Source organism: Lepisosteus platostomus, chromosome 2 (genome assembly GCF_059453375.1).
Source record: "Lepisosteus platostomus isolate fLepPlt1 chromosome 2, fLepPlt1.hap1, whole genome shotgun sequence".
Classification (NCBI taxonomy): domain Eukaryota; kingdom Metazoa; phylum Chordata; class Actinopteri; order Semionotiformes; family Lepisosteidae; genus Lepisosteus; species Lepisosteus platostomus.
Window position 1 is genome coordinate 58,943,984 of NC_142612.1, and position 24,177 is coordinate 58,968,160.

At 37.2% G+C, this 24,177-nt stretch overlaps 1 protein-coding gene and 1 long non-coding RNA gene across 5 annotated transcripts in view; one reads left to right on the top strand and one right to left on the bottom strand.

The window, feature by feature from the left end:
* Positions 1–3,650, top strand: part of LOC148676617 (uncharacterized) — a 38,904-nt gene extending 35,254 nt beyond the window's left edge. Inside the window, exon 2 of the long non-coding RNA XR_015927889.1 lies at positions 1,757–3,650. This is a non-coding gene — a long non-coding RNA (uncharacterized LOC148676617). The remainder of the gene's footprint in view (positions 1–1,756) is intronic.
* egfl6 (EGF-like-domain, multiple 6) overlaps positions 1–24,177 on the bottom strand; it is a 103,706-nt gene that overhangs the window by 29,055 nt on the left and 50,474 nt on the right. The gene's annotated exons all lie outside the window — the stretch shown is intronic.

The window sequence follows — 24,177 nt, forward strand, 5'->3', positions numbered from 1 at the left end:
CAGTTTTTAAATTTTATTTCTGGATTTCATATCATACATAAACAAACAGAAATAATTCACCATCAGAGCCGGACTATGATTCCACATTTAAAACCAGTGGGACATTGCAAAAGGCATAGATATACAGAACCTAAGAAAACGAGAAAAATAAGAAAACAAAATAGCAACTATAAGAAACAGAGGGACACAACAGAGAAACAAATAAGTATTGCAAATTCTGACTTGGGGAAAAGACTTGACTTGAATTCTGAATTCTGAAGAATTCTGACTTGTGGTAAACTAAAGGGTCCAAATGAAGATGAGCTGTAGATAATTGAAAATGAAAATTGGCATGGTGACTAAAATTGATGCGTCTGCACTCAAGTTGCAAACCTGAATATCTTGAAGATGAATATTTTAACTTACATATCTGGAAATACTCTGTGATGAAACTGCAATGGTATGACTGACACAGCCTACATGAACTTGGATGTACAGCTGATGTCTTTAATATCTATAAGATCAAATGTATACAGATGTATACAGAGAGCAACATCACTCAAAAGGTAAACAGTGCTTATTCAATATGCGCAGTATAGTGACTCCACCACTGTGCCTTTAGCTAAAGGTGTGAAAGCAAGCAATTACCTTTTAGAAAGCATCAATTCATTCCTTAATATAAGCTCACTGCTGCATCCTTGTGGAAGACAGTGGAACTAAGTCTTGAGAAAGAAGAAAGATACGTTTATTTGCATTCTTGGGTCCATTTCTCTGGCTGAAGTCACTGCTATGATTAAACTGATAGTAGATAGCAGTAGAGCTGCAGGAATGGATGAGATCCGTCCGCAAATGCTGAAGGCTCTGCATAATGTTGGGGTGTTGAGGATAATGTGCCTCTTCAATGTTGCGTGGAAAGTAGGGACAGTACCTCTGGATTGGCAGACAGGGGTGGTGGTCCCCGTTTTTAAAAAGGGGTACCAGGTAATGTCTTCCAGCTACAGAAGAATCACACTCGTCACCCTCCCAGGGAAAGCCCATGCCAGGGTGCTGGAAAGGAGACTCTGTGTGATAGTTATTCCTCAGATACAGGAGGAATGATATGGATTCCACCCTGCCCATGGAACACTAGACTAGCTCTAGTGAGAGTTTGCCAGCCCTGTCTGCACATGTTTTGTGCACTTGGAGAAGGCCTATGACGGTGTAACCCGGTGTATCTTTGGGATCTGCTGAAGGGAGTATGGGGTGCTGGGATCTTGCTGTGTGTCATCTGGTCCTTGTATTTATGAAGCAAATGTGGTTATGTCCATATTCTCCGTGTTGTCTAGCCTGTTCAAGGTGGGTGTCGGACTGCCGTGGGTTGCATCTCTTCTCCTCTACCCTTTGCGATTTTCATGGGCAGGATATTAAGGTGCAGTCGAGGTTCAGAGTGGGTCCAGTTTGGGGATCTGATGGTTGCATCTCTGCTGTTTTGTGGGTGATGTTTTCCTCTTTGCCTCATCTGACTGTGATCTCTGGTGCACACTGAAGAGGTTAAAAAACCATGGGTTCTTGTTCACGAGTGAGAGTAGAGGGGACCACGAGATTGATCACTGGACTGGTGCAGCAGTTGCAGTAAAGTGGACGCTGTACCCAACCATTATGATGAAGTGAGAGCAGAGTTTCTACATTAAGTTCTTGGTTTCCCAGTCAATCTATGGCCACGAGCTTTGTGACTGAAAGAATGAGATTGCGAGTACAAGTAGCAGAAATTAGGTGCTGTGCTTACTCTCCGGGACAGGATGAAGACCTTGGTAGTCCAAAAGGACCATGGATCAAGAGGAGCCAACTGACATGGTGCAGGCCTTTGCTGAGGTTGCCCCCTGTACCACTCCTGCTGGAGGTCTACTGGACACCTTGCACTGGGAAGAGACCCCAGGGCAGACCCAGGACATGCTGGAGGAATTACATTATTCGGCTGGCCTGGGACTGCCTAGGAGTGCTCTAGAAGGAGCTGGAGATTGTTCCCTGGGAAAGGGAAGTCTAGTCTACTCTGCTTAGCCTGTTACCACTGCAACCCTCAAAAGGAGAAAGAAGTTAGAAAATTATGATGAATATAATTTTACAGTTGCAAATAATAGGAATCAAAATAGATGATACTAGCAATTTATTTAAATTTAATTGTTATACTTGATTACACTTACATAGTGCTTTTGAACCCCAGGGGTCCTAAAACACTTTACTCATACAAGGGAAATCATATATTCCACCTCTGAAGTGGAGCAGCCATTAAACACAAGGAGCACTGTGCTTTGCCAATTGCACTAAAGAGCAGCTTTAGACAGGTAAGACCAAACCAGCCCAAAGCAGAAACAACTACTTTTTATCAAAAAGTGCCAAGGGATTCCCAATGGCCAAGTAGTCAAGACCTCAGTTTAATATATTTTCTAAAAGACAGTAGGTACAGAGCAGTTCTCAAGATCACCATACTTTTAAATATGGTACCACCATATTCTGTTCCACAGGGAAGAGTACCACCTACTGGTCCACCCTTGTAGCAGCAACTAGGATGTCTCTCACCCAAGTACTGATAAGGCTCAGCTTTGCTTAGCTTCTAAGAGCTGGTAAGATCAAGGTGGCAAGGTTGTTCCGCTGGAACCAAGGAGCCATTACTACAGGAAATGTAGCAACAATTCCATTAAAAACCCTTTCTGAAAAGTGCAGTCAGAGCAGAATACTTGGAAAGGACTGAGAGCAAAATGAAACAGTTTGTTAATTTTACACCAGGCAAAAATCTCAGCTTTCACTGGGTGGCTTTTCCCCAAACAAATTAGTTTTCTGTGAAGTCTTCCTGGCAATAATTTGTGAGTAGGTTCTCAGCTGTCCTTTCACTCAGCAGGACAAATGACACTGCAAGCAGAAACTCAATAGCAGGGTAAACTATCTATGTTACACACAAAACACTGTATGCACAAAGCGTAATTCCAAGCTCAGACGTTACCCACGTACATTTGTCTATGTATCCATGTCTAGTTTAACAGTAAACGATGGGAATAGTCTAAGGGGCAGAGTTTGCAAACCTTTTTTAAGGCTCTTCATTACTATATTTGGAAACAATTATTGCTTTGCTTTTTATAACCTACAGGTATATACTGTAATTAATAATCAATAATTAATCAATTATTGATTAATCAAGTTGAATTAAAAAGATTTAGTTACTTTAATTACGCGGATTTTCCTGGGTACGCAGCAGTGTACATTACTGTAACCACTTGTTATTAAACGGGGCGTTATTTAAATTTGTATTCAACCACATTGCTCAGAAATCTGGTTTGGGAGGTTTGTTAACGTTATATACTCTATCACCACAAGGGGGAACCAATCAGGCAAGCGCTAAGGTTTTACGGCAAATAAAATGGTTAAATTAGTTACCCTCATTGGGTCCATCTCAGATTTTCAGAATGATCTGTCTACCTACAGTATCACTGCTTCACTGTAGAAAACTGTATACGAATTAAACAAATGCAAGATTTACTCGTGTCTCTGTTTAAACCTACTAATAATAGAACTCATTAAGCTACCTGCAGCAACATCTTTTATTTTACAACACATACAAAGGTGTCCAAGCACTGTGTATCAATGTTAAATTGCCCCCTTGGGGGATGAATAAAGTATTCTGAATTGAATTGAAATAATTAGCCCTGGGGTCAGATTACTCCATTATTTGTTTTTTGTTTTTTTATGCATTCTCAAAAAAGGAAGTTAAATGGTTAAACACTGGGCAACATCTTTCACTAAAATCATATTTATTTTTTGAGTGCGAAATATATATTCTAAATGGGACGAAATGAAATCTGAACTCCATAAACATTTACTAGCCTGTAATTTATTTAATTTACGAAGGGTTTCACAACCTACCACTATAATCGCAACGCTTCTTCTCAGGTAACAAGAAAGGCACAATTATCACAGATGGTGATTTTATCGGTAGACGTACTGTTGTGCCAGTTCGCACCACGAGTGGCTCCTTGAATTCCGGTACACAGTCAGTGTGGATTAGCAGGCTGCTCACAGAAGTCTCCCCCTGTAATTCATGGAGAAACTCCCTCTGTTCCAGTGGAATTTTACCAGGAGGAAGTGCAACTGCTATGTTGTGTGATTCTCTGCCAGAAGGGGTCGCTCTCGGCCTAGGTTTGGCCACACCGACACAGGGAGGAAGCAGCTTTCTTTCATGTCCTGCTTTTTTCTGCTTTCGACAGCTTTTTGACCCATCAGAGGAGGAAGAAACACCCACCAACCTTTTTTAAATGGCAACACTTCAAAAAAGTTTTTAAAAGTGAAGAAGTATGAAAATAAAGTATCTTTTTAGGCACTGGTATGCACATTGTAATAACACTTGAATAAGTTCTCGAAAAATTGATTTTTATTTTTTTAAAATGTTTTTCTCTTTGTGTTGAGGGTAAATACAGTATGTTATTAAAAAAAACATGGCGACACTGTTTAGAGTATTTGCAAGACCGTCTGCAGGTAGTTGGGCACTGTTTTCTCACAATGAGTGGGAGTTGCTGTTCATAGTTGAACTGCTCCTGAAACAACTGAAAGAAAGTGAAGGTATTTCAAACCCAAACGAGAAGCATTGCAGACATCTCCTTCCTAGTCTAGTTGCACTTGTAAGTTCGTTTTGGCAGAAATTTCAATATATACTATCTTGTCAAGGAGATCCCAGGAATATCACCATGTTTGTGAGCATCTTTCAGAACTTTTGCGAGTTTTTTTTTCAGAAACCGTTACGATGCTGAAACAGGTTTGTGTGTAACAATTACAGTAGGATATGCAATTAAACGTTTTAGGCAATTTAGGCAAATCTATATGGAACGAACAGTTTAACATGGATATTACTGAAAGTTAAATATACAAGAACAAATTAAACTTGGTTTTAAGGAAGGCTGAGGCTTTAACGGGTTACTTTCAGCAATACTTTTAGATTGGCATTGGAAAGCTTTTGAATTTCACCAAACTCCACGCATTTGAAAGAAACGTGCACCTCACATATTTTAGCAAATGAGATAAAGACAGACTAATTAAGAATATCAAAAGACTTTGCTGCCTTTAACCCAAGATCGCTTCATAGTTAAGAACAGGACTAATTTAATTATCTCTCAACTGGAAAATTGCGCTATTTGCAGACACATTTATACTCCCCACCAACGGAATGAAGTCTTGTTTTACTATACATGGAGTTCATACTTTTGCTTAGTTATTCTGAAAGAGTGTTGTACGACCACATCCTGCTTTGAGGGGAAGGTGATTAAAGTGTGTCGTGTTTGCAATGGCAGAAGTCAGTTTGCCAGAGGAAAAAGAGTCTTATTACTATGCTAATATGACGGTCCAGCGACTGATGCAAACTAAACCAAATCTTCAACAATCCTCAGCTGTTCATATGCATGACCTGTCTTTATTGGTAGGAATTTGCAAACATGTGGACAAACCTTACAATGGTAAAATACTGTATATTTTATGGGCATATTTTTTCGATTTACATAATTTATTCAACGAGTGTCCAGAAAAGCGCCATATAAGTGTAAGCAATTATTATTATTATTATTATTATTATTATTATTATTATTATTATTATTATTATTATTATTATTAATAAGATAATATAAACCTCTTTTATAACTTCCAGCAGTTCAAGGCTGAAAGCTAAACATACTGTAGGATTCTATTACTTTAGTCATGTCTTTTTGGCCTAGGATGTGCAAATTCAAAGCAGAACTACAGAACTTCAGTTCTTTCACAAGAACTGCACATAACTAACTGCAGGCTTACAAATATTGAACAGCGTTTTGTGCGCTAAGTCTTAAGGTACTTTGTATTTCAATGTGTTTGGGACATTTTGAGACTCACAAGTTAATATAGAGATAGAAACAGGAAATGGTTATTGACAAAAGCTGAATAGGGCTCCATTAAAACTCACAGCAAAACCCACGCTGTTCCTGGGTGGAGTAAACATCAGGTAAAGATTAAAAGATCCATTAGAAAGGTTTGAACATCACCCAGAAAGTCTAAAAATGTCATTCTTTTAAAACAATTCACAGCAAACACCATGGAAGAAACACATGTATACCCAGAACTGTTGTTGAAGCTGTTAGCTTCTGTCAAGAAATGGCTAGATGAGATATCCATTGAGGATCAATTAGATACTGTCTGCTCAAGAAGCTGCAGTGTTCTGATGAAAAGATGAGTCAGCTGTGACCCCAGACATGAAACACCCCTGTCCTGCAGAGTTGTGGGCACAGCGACTGGGAAGTGGGAGTGAAGGAATGTTTCTTTCTACAGTATATACTGTACATGCAATTGTTTTTTTCTCAAAATCAAACCGCTTAGACTTTTTAGAATATCAGTCATAAACCATTAGAATCAACAAAGCTTTAGAACTCAGATTTTTCATTAGCTTTAGGAAATGGCTAATTTTCCCATAAACTATAAATTCAAAGTGGCACTGTACCGATTTGAAAGAATCTGCTGTGAGTTACTTCTAAAAAGCAGATTCATTAAAGAAGTCTGAAGATGATGAAGTGAGGCTCTGAGACTCATGTTAGGAGTGTATACACCTGTGCATGTGTGTCTTTTTTAAAAAAATGTGCTTGTCTCACAGATGGTCTTATATCCTTGTATAGAAGCCAATTGTTTTTTTCTGCTACATGCGAAATCATAGCAGGTAGTTAACATGTTCAATCCAGGAGGCCATCAGCCAAGACCCTCTAATTAATATTGCAGGAGACACTAATGTTGTCTTTGAGCAGTGAGTGGTACTGGTCCTTTGCAACAGCTCCCTTGTGTTCTAAATCTACAGCAGTGCAATTAAAGAAGCCTTATTTATTTGCTAGGCTGCACAGACAAACAAATTACAGGCCAATAATGCTTCCTCCAAGCTGCAAGCCTTTTGATTATTTCTTCAATGAAGAAAAAAAAAGGTGTGGTCGTAAATGTTTCCTTTGCAAAGAGAGGAAGGATGTTTCTTTGTTTTCCTGAGTTGTAAAGCAGTAAGAAACCAAATCAAACCAAAACTTACCCCTGAGAAAGATGTAAAATAGAAGGAATAAACCTTAACACAAAAAGAAAATGTTCAGGCCTGAGTCGCAAAATCCATGAGTTACATTTCAGCATTTTGATTTGCAAGAGATCTTATTCTATCTCTTCTGCAAATGTTTACACCACAACAGAATTTTTGGATTTGATTTTATACAAGTCCTCTGTTCATACAATTCTCATACCGTGTGATGGTACAAGTTTCTGTTGGCTACTGTTTTTATTATTGTTTTGTAAGTACCTCTACAATTTAAAAGATAAATATTGTGTAAAAGTACTTTAAGTACCATGGAATGAGCAGCTACTACTGTCACTGAAGACTTCACAAAGCCCAAAACAGTGACAAACAGACCATAAATACAGGTGTGGTAGGCACATTAAGTTGTATAGGTAAGAAAAATAGAACAGTCCAAATAGTGTACATGAATACAGTAGAATTCTCATTCAATCTGCATGAAGGAATCACCACTCTGGGCCACTGAACTCATAGTGGTGCTTTCCACTAGTAAATATTTCACAGTATGTACAGTACTAAACACCTTGGGAGTTACCCTTTTCTGAACAGAATAGCTCCGCTGTGGATACAGTCTCTGCAAGAAATACTGCAGCTACATTTTCCTGTGTCCTTTCAGCACTGATGATTTATGGCTCACTTTAACTTTGAACTTTACATTCTAACAAACATTTAAACTTACTGAGACAATCCATCACACAATGCATTAGTCACAGATAACCAGTTATGAAAAGATTTTCTCCAGTTCTCTTCTTAAAACAATGTCATCACCACAGCTTGCTGAATGAATTCTATGATGTTAATTATATCAGAATTATTACACAGCTGTTGCATGCACATTTGAAGTTTTGGTGCTTTGTGTATTTCTTTTTAACCATTTGAGTCCAGTGGCCCCACACCATTGTTGTGCTAGAGGCATGGTAAAGCTATCTGGCTATCAGTGATATTTGATTTAATGTTTAAGGTGCAAGAGCATTTGACCTATGGGAAACAGGTGGAAGATGTGTGTGTGTGTAGGGTATGTGCAATCATTCTTTCCAATAGATGCGTGAGCTATAATTGCTGGCTCCTCCCAGTAGGAAGCCTGAGAAGCTATATAATATTATTGAAGACAGGTGTTCCTCATTAAGTTTAAGTGTATAATACAACTGCTCATAATATCAACTGAATGCATTTGCCTGAATTGACTACAATCTATGTCAAACATAAATTTTAACAAGTAATTAATTTGATTGTACTGTGCATTAGGAATAAATAAAATGTACTAATTAGCTCACAATTTTCTCTTTTCTTGAGATGAGAGGAAGATCAAATTAAGCAAGCCCAAGCCAATTACAGGAATAAAGAATTTAATAAACACTTTGAAAACAAAGTAAACATTAGCACGTTCTGTTAAGTTCCATTTTAAGCAGGGTGGCATCTTTGCAAATAAAACAAATGTCCTGCTGTTATAATTGATTCATTGTCATATTAACCCTTTTTTCACTTTTGTAGTTTTAGCAATAGGTAATAGGTGGGGATGATGCAGTTTGCTGAATGGAAGCCATTAGCGGTAACTATCATAAGGTGTTTCTAAAACAAATCCTAATCAGTCCCTCAAGGTGTTTATACCATCCAACTCCACCTTGCACTCACCTCCTGCTCTCCTACAGTATGTCATGCCCAAAGGCTCTTGTGTTTGTGTGCAAGCCTGGTCATCTTCCAATCTAATGAAACAAGAGTGGCTTTATGGGAGCGCATTATCTCCTTGTTTATACGGACAGTAAAAGAAAAAGAAAAACATGCTCCTTTTGAAACGTTTTTTTTTGTGCTCCTTTTGGAAATTGATTTTGGGAAAACAAATGCAGTACAAGTGAATGTACCACAATCCCATGTACTACAGCTAACCTTTTGTACAGTTAAGGATTTAGAAAATCTTCAGGCATTCCAAAGGCTGCGTTTCTTTTAGAAATCCAGTTTCTCTCAGAAGCAGTGAACAACATTCCATACTCTGAAGGAAGTGCTTTGGTATAAGTAAACAAGTCCCAAGCAAAGCCACTTCCTTGCAAACACAAATGTGCTTATGTTTTCTCACAAAGGTATTTGATAGATAACATTTTTCAGAACAGCTCACTACAAAAACTGAATTTTGATATGGCCATGCAGTAATTAAACACACATGACCTTTCCCATTTTGCAGAACAAGAACTAGGCCTCACTTTCCTGTAGATTTACTCACATTATATATAATAATATATGGACTCCAGTTATAAATATGTACAGGATCAAAGGCATATGAATATATGATCTAATACCTTCATAATAAATTCATGATAAGAAGAAAAAGAACTCAGCTTAGGTCAAAGTGTTACATTCGTCAGGAGATAGATTAGTGATGTATCATTAGTGATTAGTGATAAATAATAATGGGGATAAAATGATTAAATAGGCTCAGAAATTTCCCAGAAATAGCCTTAAAACACAGAAGAACGCTGTATAATTTCCAAGGAATTCTCCCTTATCAGTCACAACATGATTAAAGGGGCTTTTTGTTTGTAGTGCATAAATGTAAGCTATCTTTTCAAAGTACGACAGACATTTAACATGCTGTAGACTGACTGAGGTGTTACATTTCCCAGTATGGGGAAGATGAAAAAGACAGAAGAAAGACCAATCACAGGCTTTCAATATATGTATTAAGGGATAATCTCATAATTTGTATTTTAAAAACACAAAAATCAAACATCCAAATCAATTAATTCTTATAAGACTGTTTTTTTTATTGCATAATAGTTTTTGAGCCACTTGCTTTATATGGTTGTGATCAATAACTTCTGGCCAGTCTACTGTCTCATCTTCTTTCAAATAAGACTATACATTTTTTTATGAACATTGGCATGTGATATTAAATGAACCAATATATCTGAAAATGTTTTAAAATACTCTTGATACCTAAAAGCTTATATGCACTTATAATTTAAAACTTTTCTCAACCTCTATTTACATACAGTAAAATGTCATTACATATGAAAGCTTCCTTGATACTTTTTGTAACAATATTACATTAAACCAAACTGTGCCATTTTGTATGCTCCTTGATCATTTTTGTTTGACCACTGAACATAAAACATCTAATAAGCTTGATAATCTTTTAATGAAAGATGCACATTCCTTAATCTTGATTCACACTTAGTTACTGAGCCAGAATCCTAAATGACTGATAACCTTCAGTGAGGCAGAGTCTCGTCAGCAAATTAATTTTTTTGGCAGGTCTTCTTCATAATCCTCATTACAGCTTGAAGAGAGCTGGCAGTCAGACTAATTTCCTGATTGAGCGAACAGGAATGTGGACAAATTTAACTTTTATGTTTTAAAGGGAGAGTGTAGCATGTTATTACTCAAACTGTGTTGATCTGGATCTTGCACATATATATATATTAAAAAAGGAAATGTCTAATAATTCATGTAATATCATCTTTGCATTACACCTTCTTGTTTGATTTTACATGCATTTTACAATTATCAACTGGTTTGATAAAATGTTCTCTCTTCATATTCAAGAGCCTTTTTCTTGCTCTCAGTCATCCAACTTTCTGTAGGGTGAAATAGAGACTCGGGCTTAAAATAACTAAATAGAAAGTGCATTCAGGTGAGTTTTTGAGGAGTTCCAAGGTGTCTCGCTCTTCTATGAAAAAGCAATTATTTTGTGATAAATGAAAATTAAGTTTGTCTGTTGAAAGAGTAAAATTCCCTTTTGTTGAAGGACTGATATACAGCATGTGTAAATATGGGCCTCATTTTAAAAGCAGCAAAAGAATTTAAAAAAGCTAGAACTTCACAATTCTAATTTAAATTGAAAAAATATCTTCCAAAATATTGTTGTCTTACTTTTACTTAATACAATACTAAAGACCAAATTTTTATATATTGGGTTATGAAAGAGCTCCACAACCCTAGCCAGCACATCTTTTTGAAGTGGGAGGAAACCGGAGTCCCCAAAGAAAACCCACACCATTTTTGTTCATAAGAAGTCTGAGATCAGAAGCCTAAATTGATCAACAAATACAACCAGCGAGTTAAAAGGGAATTTGCATGCTTATATACAGTAATTTCAGCTCTAGACTTTCTTTTGTGGAAGTGAAAACACAGACAACATGCTTTATTTAGAGCATTTTTTTAGAGATTTTCATTGTGGGCCCGGGTACACCAGCAAACATAAAACATACAAGACTGCAAAGTTAAAAGTAAGTAAACCTTTAAACAGTTAAAAATGAACTAAGAGTCAAAAGTGGTGGCAGATAATGTTCTCAAATTTCACTTCATATCACCCTTAGCACTGTATTCTACTTCTGCTTAACAGGGGGACATTACTACAGCTGGGCCTATGTGGCTAAAATATGACATTCCTCATTATCAGCTGGTTAAAAGTTACTTCACTTTCTCTATTTCCCTCAGAAGCGTTGCTTCTACATTTCAGCTAGGAGCAGTTCCCTGTTAGCTGCATTCCTGCTCAGTTGCATGTGCAAAAATACAGAAGCAACGTTCAGTTAAGTTGAAGTAGGATGGCTGGCTGTAGCTGCATCTCAGCAGCCAAAAACAATCCTTTTGGTTTTTTTTAAATATGGCAAATGACGACGAAAGTGTTAACCTTTACACATAGTGTAACAGAGGTCAGAATTACAGTCGTGAAACACAGCAATCAAACAAGTTGCATGGTAGCAAGATATGCAGTGTTGTGGCCTCCTAGCTCCTGCTGCTAGATTGGATTCATGTCTGGGTCACACTCTCACTGGACTGTCTTCTCCACATGCTGCACACGTGCTTCATGAGCTTTCTTTGGAGCTCCAGGTTCGAGTGACTTTCTGAGAATGGATTCAAGGGATTCACACAAACCATCCCTATAACCAATCGGTATTATGCATAAGGTTTTGCACAACTTCCTATTTAAATGCATAACAAGTGAGTCATGTTTTCAATACAAAGTTCAAATGTGTAGTAATTAAGTTATGCAAACAAAAGAAAAGGTAAGAAATATGAAAAAAACAAAGACACTGTATACACTATGTCTGGCCTGGAAGAAGAATGAAGTCACGGTAAAACAGTGACAAAGGGCAGCCCTGTATACCTGCTGCAGTTACAGTATCTTTCATCTTGGATAAACACTGAGGCCGAGTCCCTGAGCTGTGCCACTCAAACTGGGCTCTCAAAGGTAATTAGTACAAGGTGTGTCTGATGATTTTCACTTTGGACTCATGCCATAGCTTGGCCTTAAACTAAAAAACTTAAACATTAGTGTGACAATCAGAACTGTTGGCTTTGACATCTATTTGCATCCGTCTGGAGTACCAGCTCAGATTAAAAAAGTGCAAAGTATAAATCCTGTACCGAGACTCTAGAAATGTTACCCCTGCCTGAAGCACAGCCAGTTCAAATACTGAACAGTGTGCCATAATGTAAATACTATTTGTAAATTTTATATAAAATATTGAACTGTAAGTCCTAGAAGAAGGATTATGCGCAATTGATGATGTATTCCTTAAAATAAACTATGGAGTTTAGTAAATGCTTTAGTAAACTGTGGAGTTTAGTAAATGCTTTAGTTTAGTAAACTGGGATCTATTGTGAAAACAGAGAGCATTCTAAAATGACTTATTTAAGGAGGAAGTATTTATCGGTTTCAAACAAAGACAAAAGGATTAATTTACAGTTTCATATTTTTGCTGTTTTTATTTTTTTATATTTTCTATCTATAGCTAACATATTTTTATGACATTCGTTTGGGACTAGTAATTTCAAGACTAGTATTTAGTCATGCATTGTGAACAGGCTGTTCACTCACACCGTCACCATTTTGGAATATTTATCTATATGATAACTAACAATAATATCAGGAATCACGAGTAACTCAGAATTCATGATAAAACCATTTCAGAGGCCAATGAAAACAGTTTCTTCCCAGAATTGTATCTGTTTTTTTTTTCAGGATTCTATTCTTGAAAAGGACACAGTTTATTTTTTTGACAAAAATAGTTTATTTCATTCCCCAGTGCCTTATTCACTTCCAGGAGGAGTTAACATCATCATGAAAAACAAACTGCAGTGCAGAAACATACAGCGCATCCCCAGTTTGACCATATTTTAATTAAATTAAAAATGGCTTACATAGGGAGAATCTGGAATTCACTTTAGTTTTTTTTAAAGAGAAAGTAGTCAAATTAAATTACGAAATTGAACTCTATCTATGTCTAGTTTTGAACATGTAACATTCTTAATTAAGCTTACAAAAAAGTACAACTTATACTTTTGGCAGACTGTATGCCAAAATGGTGCTTATCTGCGCTGACAAACAGCAGTGTGAGATGACAACCAAAAGTACAAAGAGCATTAAGCAGAAACTGAGGCTGACATATTCTGAAAATACCAACTTGTGAGCTGGCTTTCTGCTGATGTGGTGGGTTATTAAACAGATGAGGAAGCACCACACTGTAAAGGGAACAAAAATAGAGTGAACAAATATCTGATGAAGGAAGTCATAGCTCACAACTGAATGCATCTAAATTACTTTTGCAGATGAAAAGATGAAAAAACAAGAATCCAGATTTTTAGATGTGGCTCATAACCCGGCATCTTGTACTGTAGTTCATCAATCCGGCTTTGCATTCTTTATCTCAAGATGCTTTTTAACACTGAGAGCCTAAGAAACTAGAAAGGCCTTAGAATTAACAAGAAACAACTGTCAAATGGCTTAAAAACACTGTGACTTAGGTGAAAGGTTGGGGAGTAAGTTAAAAACTATCACTGCATTGTTATATGGTTGACTCACACTCAAACAGGAGTTTATCAGTGCTGCATTATGTTAAAGAACTCTTAAGCAGTTTTTAAAGACAACAATAAGTGTATTTAAAAAAATACTAAAAGTGTGAATCAGCATTTTGATTTCTTAAAATAGCAGTTACAAAGATGATTTTTTTTCTGCATTTGTAATGCCCACATGACTCCAAACTTTTAATTATGTTGCCTTTGAGGTGCCCTTTCAAGTGGGAAGCTATTAGAAAGCTGAATCTGCTTATTAAGTGCTGTTACCAGACAGAAACACGGAAAGGCTGTGCTCGCTGATGGAGCTGAGGTTGTCCAGTCACAGTTAAAACTGCACCTCCTTCTGTCACAAAGAAGTAAAGTGGTACAAAATGATGACAACATTCTCACGAAATTTACCATGCTATGTTCTTACCAGAGAACTAAATAACACTAAAAAGATGGACAGTAACAGTGCTCTTACTAAATAAGAGTAAAAATAAAATATAGTAAAAATACTATATGGACTTTTAGAGTTTATCATATATGAACTATTGTACTATTGTACTGGGATAGTGGCAAAACGAACTCTTCTTCTATGCCCACAGCATAAGTAAATATAATATATATTATCACATGATCTCTAAATTGGGGCAGCACAGTGGCACACTGTGGTCCTGGGTTCAATTACTGGGGTACTTATCTGTGTGGAGTTTGTATTTTCTCCCTATGTTCAGAAAGGTTTCCTCCAGGTGCTCCAGTTTCCAGTTTCTGACTTCTGGGAAAACTGGATTTAGTATCTGTGTGTGCTCTGCGATCGACTGGTGTCCCATCCAGGGTGTATGAGTCAGATTACTCATTGCAGTGATGTCTAAGCTCCTATAGACACAGACATACAGTCACTTGCAGAGCGTCCTGCAATCTAGTGTTACATTAATGAAGCTCCTGGTCTGAGAGGTTCCTTTCCTCAGAAAGACCAAAAATGTCTCTGTGTTATGACGATCATCCGCTTAATGCCACATTCATCTGCTTATTTTCTAGTCTCTAGTCTCAGGGTCTTTTTTATATCCCAATTTATGAAGTCTAATTCCAAATTGAGGATATTGTGGTGGGACGAATGTCAAGAGGATATGGGACGTCACCTTCCAGAGCCTGAAGGTGGGATGACTGGACAAATTTGCCACCTGCCTTCAACTCCTGCACAGACCCTTTATGCCCAGTGCAAGAGCTCTTAACAGCAATAATAATAATATTTTGCACCCTCAAGAGCAATCATCTTGTGGATCACGCTATAAAGCTCCCTTGTGGCTCTGAGCTGGCAGCCTGCTCACTCTATGACACACAGCATGACGACTTACAGGGCCTTCTCTTCCTGTGTCCTTGAGAATCTTGCAAGGAAGGGTGGTACGCTAGCAGGAGGCTATTTCCTGAGCTTTCTTAACCTCTGTAACAGAGGCCTGCTTTCTCCGTTTGAGCCAGCTCTGGTTTTCAATTGGCCCCAGTTTAGAGCCTATTGGACATTGTTACATAATAAAAAATGGGGCAATATTTGACTCAATGAAGCTGTTCCACCTGGCAGGGGCAAACACCTAAATATTGAAGGGTGTCATGAGCACTACGAGGTGCTGAACTCATCATTCTCAGTATTGATCTGCCCTGCACTACTGCACTCTTTGTTTCCTTCAGGAACCTGGGATAGATGCACAACTGGAGAGGCCCGTGCTTCCTGCATTTTCTCTACACCAATGTTTAATTGTTTCTGACAGTTATAACCTAGAAGTCTAATTTGAAAGAAATTTTTAGTTAAGGTATGTTATGTTTATCAGGATCCTTAACAGAGTTGAAAAGAATCAAAGGCAAATGAGATCAAATAGATGCCCCATTGTGTCAGAATTCATTGTTTCCTTCCTGGATTAGATATAGTGAAATCTCTTATACTTGTGGAAACAGATTTAAGATGGTATAATCAGACATTCCATATTTGGCCTTAATGCTGAAAGGAATGATAGCTAACCGAATTCCAACAGAAGGTTTGCAAAAATTTACTCAGGAGGTTAAAGTGTAGAATTGTGACTCTTCTGATAAAACTCTTACACTTTTTTTCAGATTTACCTGTGTAAGGATGAGAAATGAAAACCATGTTGCTCTCCTGCATTGCACCTTTGTACCTAATCATGAATTAGTTTAATGACTTGTTCAATATCATTCATAATGTATTATCATTATATTGCACATAGGTAATCAACTAAGCAAGAAATAGTAACATTCAAGCATGGGAACTTTCTTAATTTTCGTTTTTTTATATGATTTGTTGCCTCACACTTTGGAAGGGCCTACAAGAAAAAAATATACCCGACACAACTTTCACAGCCATAACGCATTTTATAAATATTCTTAAATGGTTATTAGTGTTATTAGAATTATATTTCCAATTTTAGTGATAAGTTGTCGAATTCATGCCAGAGGTATTCACAAGATGTCTACTGTAAGTATGACTGCTGTTTTTTGCAGCTTGCTGAGAGAAGCACTGATGAATTTCTCTTGAACATATGTAGTGACATTGAAAGGAGATTCTTACTATCAAACAGCTCAGCTCTCTTCCTGCTTTTCGCCACATCCTTTTGAAACAGCCCAGTATTCTAACTCAGAAACCACAAGAGCCATTTTTGCAGCATTACCCAATACACAGCCTATAGCAAGTCACTTCTTATCTGCCACGCTGAACAGAATACCAACCATGTACAAGTGTCTGTGCTAATGACTAATGAATGAAAGCACAGGACTGCTCAGAAAACAGTAAAGGGATAAAGAAAAACAGCAAACTTCCCTTTGAAACTAAAGCTTTGTTTCAATCACAAGGGGTCACTGAAAAATCTAACGTTTCATCATAATGTAAAGCCTCCTTCAGAGACAAAACAGATTTTTCTTCAATCTTTAAATACAGTCATCAAAAAGTTGCCAACATGTGATACAATTAACTGTTAATTGATATTCCATGTAAAAATAACATAAATTGTTCAACACTATCAATTCAGGCATAAGGAAGTTTGAGACATCATACAGGAATCACGACATTCATCATAAAATCCAAATGGTCATTTTGGTTTAAAGATGGAGCTATAGAAATTGATATTGCGAACGGGGAGGAAAGTCCCATACTGCAGTATAGCAACACAGTTCAGCTTTGTTTTGGCAGAAATTATCATTTAATTTTGGGGAACTCCATGACTACAAAGCTAAAGGCCTTCAGGTCAAAATCGCAAGAGCTAGCAGGAGGAAGCTCGAATGTGTTGTGAAGAAGCTTTTGACACACAAGAGGAAGAATGCCACACGAGGGGAGGAGTTCTAAGAAACTAACTTCAAAAGGTTTGTCAATTTTAAATGGCTGCTTCTTAAAGAAGGGTGTAATATACAGGCTGAACTGAGAGGAAAAGGGAGCTGGGGCATTTATATAAAAACTTAGATCAATTAAATTAAATAATGTTCCCTCCCTTGAGACAGTAAACATTATGGCGGATTTGTGCCGAGAGTTATTTGTGTTATAATTTTGTTGGATAATAAATTTACACAAGAACACAGAGAAATTCGACTGTTCACCTTTAAAAGTGTTGAGTCTCCCTGAAAAACTAAAGAAATTAAATAAAACTAAATAAAGTGCATGTGATGGAAGCAGTGCCGACGACAAGGAGGCTCTACACTACCATCAAAGAATTTAATTAAGTCATTAGTTTCTGAACATCAGCATTCTTGTTTTTTATTTTATTTACACCCAATTTAAGAATACACTAAAAAGTGACAGTTCCATCAACAGAAGCATTTCCTAGTGATGTCACCCTTTCATTTCTGATTAGACATATATTCTTTAATCAAAAGCATTATTAGTTTACGCTAATAAATAACTATAACTGAGCAAATACTGTACAAAAAAACAATTGTGTGAAAGCATGTTCTTTAAATCTCACATTACAGAAAACAGCAACAAACATTTTAACTAGTATATGTTTTATATTTATTTTAGATTTTAAAACTCATGTATTCCAAATCAACAATAAATAATTATCTTCTGCATCATTAGGTCTATGTTTCCTTGAAGGAACGGTTAGAATAAAGAAAAAATAATACTAGTTTGTTGCACTATGGAAAACCAGTCATTGGTCTTTAATATACTTCCTGCTAGTAGTAAATCAGCCAAAGGACTTGGATTTGACAGTCGGAAATACCACAATACATCACCACGTTTCTGACACTTATTGAAAGCGTATAGAACACACTGAGTGAAACACTATCAAAAGGAAGTATGTGAAATACAGTACAACGCCACACTCGCGCACACATACTGTATAAACAAAATGCAGTTTTAATAAAAAAAATAAATCAGCATCTCCAGGATGTTCAGTAGCGTTAGCACTTAATCAAAAAACTTCCAAGAACTTCCCATCCTTCACACACAAAACTAAAAATAATCATATTAATACAAAACTAACTGTGCGGTGCACACAAACGGTTGTCATACCGATCAATGTCAAAAACGCCTCGCAAATACATAACAGGAAACACCACAAGACGTGCACAGCTAGATTACTGCACTTACACAAATAAACTGTTTTCAAAGTGAGTGTATCTCACAATTTCACACTTCCTGATTCTTATACCAGACTATTAGCAGTCATGTAAAAAAAGCAACAATCTGTTAAAAATTAAATTAGTTCTGTCCTTCCAAAGTGTTTAATATCACGGGGCATTGTGTCACTCGGTTTTATTTTTTCCATATCGGCAGTGATGTCGGTTCTTGGCATCTAAAGTAGTTCACTCAACCCACCCATTCACAGCTGTATTTCGGCATACCACACCTATCCTGAATTTATAAATTTGACCTCAAGCATCTTTGAAAAATATTAACAATTATAGCTTCGATGTTCTTCACAGCAGCATCTTAGTATGAAGATCGTGGAAAAAAAGTTACTGGCTATTAAAATAACTGCCTTAAGTTTACCTGATCCGTTAAATTTCGAACAGACAAAATTAACCGAGCGTGTAGCGAGTAAAAAAATAGCACGAAATGTAAAGTGAATTTCTCAAATAAACCGGAAAAAATATTCAAATAAAACCTAATTTTAAACAATCGAAATTTTTGTTACCAGAATCTCATTGGTAGTGAAATGTGATATTGTAATTTAATACCTAAATGACCAATTTGATACAATCCTGCTTTTAACTCTATAAACAAATGAGACCAGCGGCATAAACTAAGACTAACACAGAACTAGCATAAATACAAATGATTACTGTAAATATCAAGCAAAAACGTTTAAGAGATAAAGAGCGAAAGCGGCTGACAGACCACACTTTTGGTTAAATGCTAATGTCGTGTCCCTGAGGAGGTCAAGCTATCTGATGCATTGCAAGACACATCGGAGTCCCTCCCACATTTTCTCCTGGTGAGATCACTGTTTTGGGTTAACAATTGGGACAGCGAAAAATCCCAGGATAACAGCGACTTGCTCGAGTGCAATCGCATAGCTATATGTATTTTCCAGCTATGTCAGAAGATTATTTAAAAAAAATAACATTCAATGATGGGATAATGGCCAGTGCACTGCACCTAGTCGCCTTTTGCTCTACCTTCAATCTTGTGAATAGTGTTACAAGAATTGACTCGAGCACAAAGCGAGCGCACACCTACCCTCCCCCTCCACATACCCGTTTCCTCCTACCCATGCGAAGACTGAATTCAAGCTTTTCAACAGCTGAGGGCGCTATTCACGTTCCCTTTGGCCACGGCCTATACTGTATTAGATCTCCAAAATGGATTATACTGGCGCGGATGAAGAAGAAAGCCCCCACGAGCGAAGAGCGTAGTTATTAGTGTCGATTTGGAGTGAAGAATTAAGCGATTTAATTTGCCTCCCCACTGCTGTAGCAGATTGAAAAATGCAGAGGAAAGCATCGAGAAGGAGGTTGGCACAGTTAGTTGTATTTTTTTTTTTGCATTTCGTGAAACCACAATTAATAGCAGAAGCAGTGTTATTTCAACATATTGCCCGACTGCCTGTACGTGTCTTAGGATCGTATCCAATTAAAGATTTGTTCAGGCATGGGTTACAGGTCGGCAGGCACAAAAGAACGCTGTGACCAAGCTAAATGAATCGGGTGTGAGGCGGAAATCGAGTCAGTACTGGAGATAACGCCACTCAAAGAAAAGGCGTGCCGATCTCGATTGTTTTTACACTAATCATCACTGCACGCTTGAATTTAGAACTATAAATACCCACATGTGTTCGTATATATATTTTTAATCTTTTTCACTCTTCATCTAAATATATAACCGGTATCGCTGCGTGGCGTTATTAAGTAGATCACAAGCAATATCGAGTATGAGCAGAGCAAAATTCTCTTAGGGATTTAGGACCAGAAGCATGAGGCGAATACTAAACCATGAGGTATAAAAATAAAAAAGAACAAAGAGACAAGAATCAGTAAAAGTAAAAAATATATATATTTTGGTGTAGCAATTACACTGCCAAATTGAACAATATATATATAGATAATAGAAGGGTAGATATTGTAATCAATGAGGATGAATTGCAATATCCTCTTAGTTTGCGGCAGAAGTACAAACATCAATAACTGGACTAAATCACTATAGAAGTTGAAAGGCCCAGTAATAGAGCTCAACATTTAGGAAGGCACGTCCTGCTGAACTCTTTGGGGCGCTGAAGAGTAATTAATGGTATCTGTTTTCAAAAGATCCGAGCTTTAAAAGAAAATGTGAGGCCCATATTCCTGAAATCCTTTAGTTGAAGGAGCATCATGGAGATCGGAGATAGACCTGGAACTGGTTATTATTATCTGTTCGATAATAACGGGATTTAGGGGAGCCGTAATTATTGCTCTGCTCGTCTACTTCCAGTCCCTCTCTTGTGGAGTGGTTTAAATTTATGATGAGATATCACTTTAAAAAGCAATACCTCACAGTGCATTGTGGTTTTAGCATTGTCTGGCACAAAAAAAAAAAAATCTGAAGTGAGTCCCGTGTGATCCCATCTCTGCTGCTAATGTCAGTATAACAGATGTGACTTGCACATCGAAAGCCACAGTGACAGAGTCACATGTTGTCATTATATCCATCTTGCTGTCATGCACAAGGCACTGAGTCCAGTGCAATTGTGTTGCATTTTGTACTGTTATTATAATTCACATCTCTAAACAATGTGTGCAAACAATTGACAAACACAAAGCAAATGGGATACACTGAGTTTCTATGCTTGCAAATACATCCTTCTAAAAATAACCAAAATATTTTCCAAATGTATTATTGAACCACTCTTTTACATGGTGAAATTGTCATATTTTATTCATTGTATCGAGAGGTAGTAGAGGTGTAAAAATATGTTATGCACTTAACTGCATTTGAAGGAACAGTGTTTCTAATCTCCATTGATCTGCCTTTCAATTAAGGTAACTGTATTTTACGTTTTCAGTATTACTATCATTATTACTGTTTGGATGAAGTGCAGCCATATGGTGTTAATGACCCATTAAAGTGTTTTAATGTGAATTTGTGTTCTTCAACAGTAAGAATGTCATAAGGGCAGAATACCACTTGCTATTTGAGTTTTGTATGTTAGCATGTCACGACTCTTTAGAACTATTCTGATTCTTTAGTGAAATGTCTAACCGCACTGCTTCCTGTAAGCAGTCACACAAGCTGCACAAGTGCCCTTAAAACAGTCGAGAGATGTAGTCTTACTTTTGGTGTCGGATATCCTTTCTGCAGTAAAAAAGAGAACAGATGACAGCCGGGTTGACAAGCACATGCTACTATGACAGCAGTAGTCAGAAATGAAGCAAAAAATACATAATTGCTCTTTTAAAACTGTAAACTAGATTATTTTTTAGTATTAACATCTAGGCTGTTGCAGCTAATATTCCCATTTGTACTATATTTAATTTTCCTGATTAACTGACAATATAAAAAGTGCATATAAAATATGCCCTTGTTTTATTACAACAATATATTGTGATGCAGGTGATTTGCTTTTTCACAGAGCTATGAGCAGTGCTTTTGGCAGTAATCTGCTGAAGTCAGATCTCTTAGCTAAGCAACTAAGTCCTTTCTTGACAGCAAACGTCAGACCAGATGCCCTGAATCCTGTGCATTTTCTGTAGCAGTAGCAGAAAATCTTACTTTATATTTGATGAATAATTGATCCCATATCCAAGATATTATTCCAACAATATTATATTACTGTGTTCTCAGTCTTTCCTCCCTAATATTCTGAACTTTCATACCTCACCAGATATGTTTTTAATATTATAGTTCCTTTTTACAATACAAAGACTCATGGAGCACAGAGAGGTTGTTCTATCTCTCATACAGTGTCCCCCACAGGTACTGTGACAGCAAAATCAGACACTTTATTTTTGCTTTGCAGTCAGGCAAGTATGTGAGTGATAAGTACAATATTCTATCCATTTTATTTTGGGCAATACTTTGTGTTCAATCCAGTGATTCCAAGTGACAGTAGTTATTGGGGCAGATTGGCTTTAAGTAAATTTGAAGAAGTACAAAGTCTCTGGCCCACTGAGCTCACCAGACTCTGTATAATATACAGTTTCAGCCAGTCCCAGTTCTTGGGATATTTTGACTTCCATTTCAATCAATAGCAAAGCATTTACAGCCTGCATGCAGCCTTAAAGGGATTAGCAACCAGTGACTCACTTTTACACTTATTGCAAGGATTCTTCATGCATGGTTGTAGATATTCCGAATATTTTGAATTTCTATGGCCTAATGGATTAACATGATCTTTTTTTGCCTGTATAACCATTATTGATTTTTTTTAAGCTCTGAGGCTAAGGAGGAATTACAGTACGGCCCGAGTTTGTACACACGAGGGAATGAGCTCCAACTGTTCTCATCCCTTATCTTAATCCATCCGCACGTAAGATGGAAGTCAGCCTCCTCTGTGTTCCGACATAATGAGGAGGAAAGAAGATCTCTGTGCAAATGGCAGGCCCATACGTGCCATTGCTCTTGTATGTGCAGAGCAGTGTGACATGTGGAATTGTTCCTTCTGGAAGATCTGTGATCAGCTGCGTGCGGATAAACACAGATGTGAAAATACAGATGTGTGTATGGAGCGCGAATGCTGGAGGGCATCTGTCTTGGCCCCTGACTGGTTCCCTCCTCTTCAGGTCTCCCCTCTGACATTCGCGCGGGTCATATCTTTAGGCTAAAATTTCTGTTTTGGTTTCTGCATGATAATTACCTTAACATTATTAACTTCAATTTAATAATTTAGTTAATTTAGTTAATTTCGTAATTGAAATCTGAATAAAGAACTTTAGGTATAGGAAAAATTTTATCTGTTTGCTGCTTAGTAATGTAAACTGTCAAAATGAAATAATGTCTCCATCCAATATCGGAAAACAGTTTATTTCTGGCAAGTTTTGTGACAGCTCAGTTCCTAATCTGGAAACAGAGGCCTAAATTATATACATAATTCCCTTCACAATTCTTGGAGCACTTAATATTCAGTCCAGATGGATGTTCTAGTCAATATTCCTATGGGTGTGCCAGAGGACAGACAGTCCTTTAGAAAGTGACTGGGTTTCTTGTTTTTCATGCCATTACCATTGAGTAAGGGCTTTTGTCATAAGTCAGATTTACATACTAAACTGTTCTGAGATACCATGGGTAGTGGCTTTTAATTTTTTTCATTGCTCATTTCTCATTCTCATTCCTTTCTTACAGCTCTTACGCTGGCTTGATGTAGCTATAACCTTTGGCACAGTCTAAAATGTGCATATTATTTCATCCTTTGCAGTCTGAGCTGTTAAACTGGTGAAAAAAAGCTGATGGTATTTGTATGTGCTACGTATACTGTATTTACTTGATTAATTATAAAGATTCTACATTTAGGATCTTTCATGACCAAGTAGTCAGGACCTTGGTTTAATGTTTCTTTTGAAGGGCAAAACCTCAACAGTGCAGGTCATTATTCTGGAAATTCCACTCCAAAGGAAAGAGCACCAGCTACTGGTCCACCAGCACCACTTACAGCAGTGACGGGGATTTTTTAGAGGTCTCCTATTACTGTACTCACCAGACCCAGCCTTGGATATCTTCTGAGATCTGATTAAGTCAGGCTACAATGTGGTAATACAGCCATTTATATAAGAAAGTTACACTATGCCAAATCTACTTTGCCTCAATACTAATAGCGGGATGGCATGTCTGCTTTGTTTGAAAGCAGCCTTAGGGTAATTTTGAACCAGAATCAGTTTCTATATCTGGAGAATTGAAATTCAATTTTCCTTTGCAATATAGTGTTCGCCAA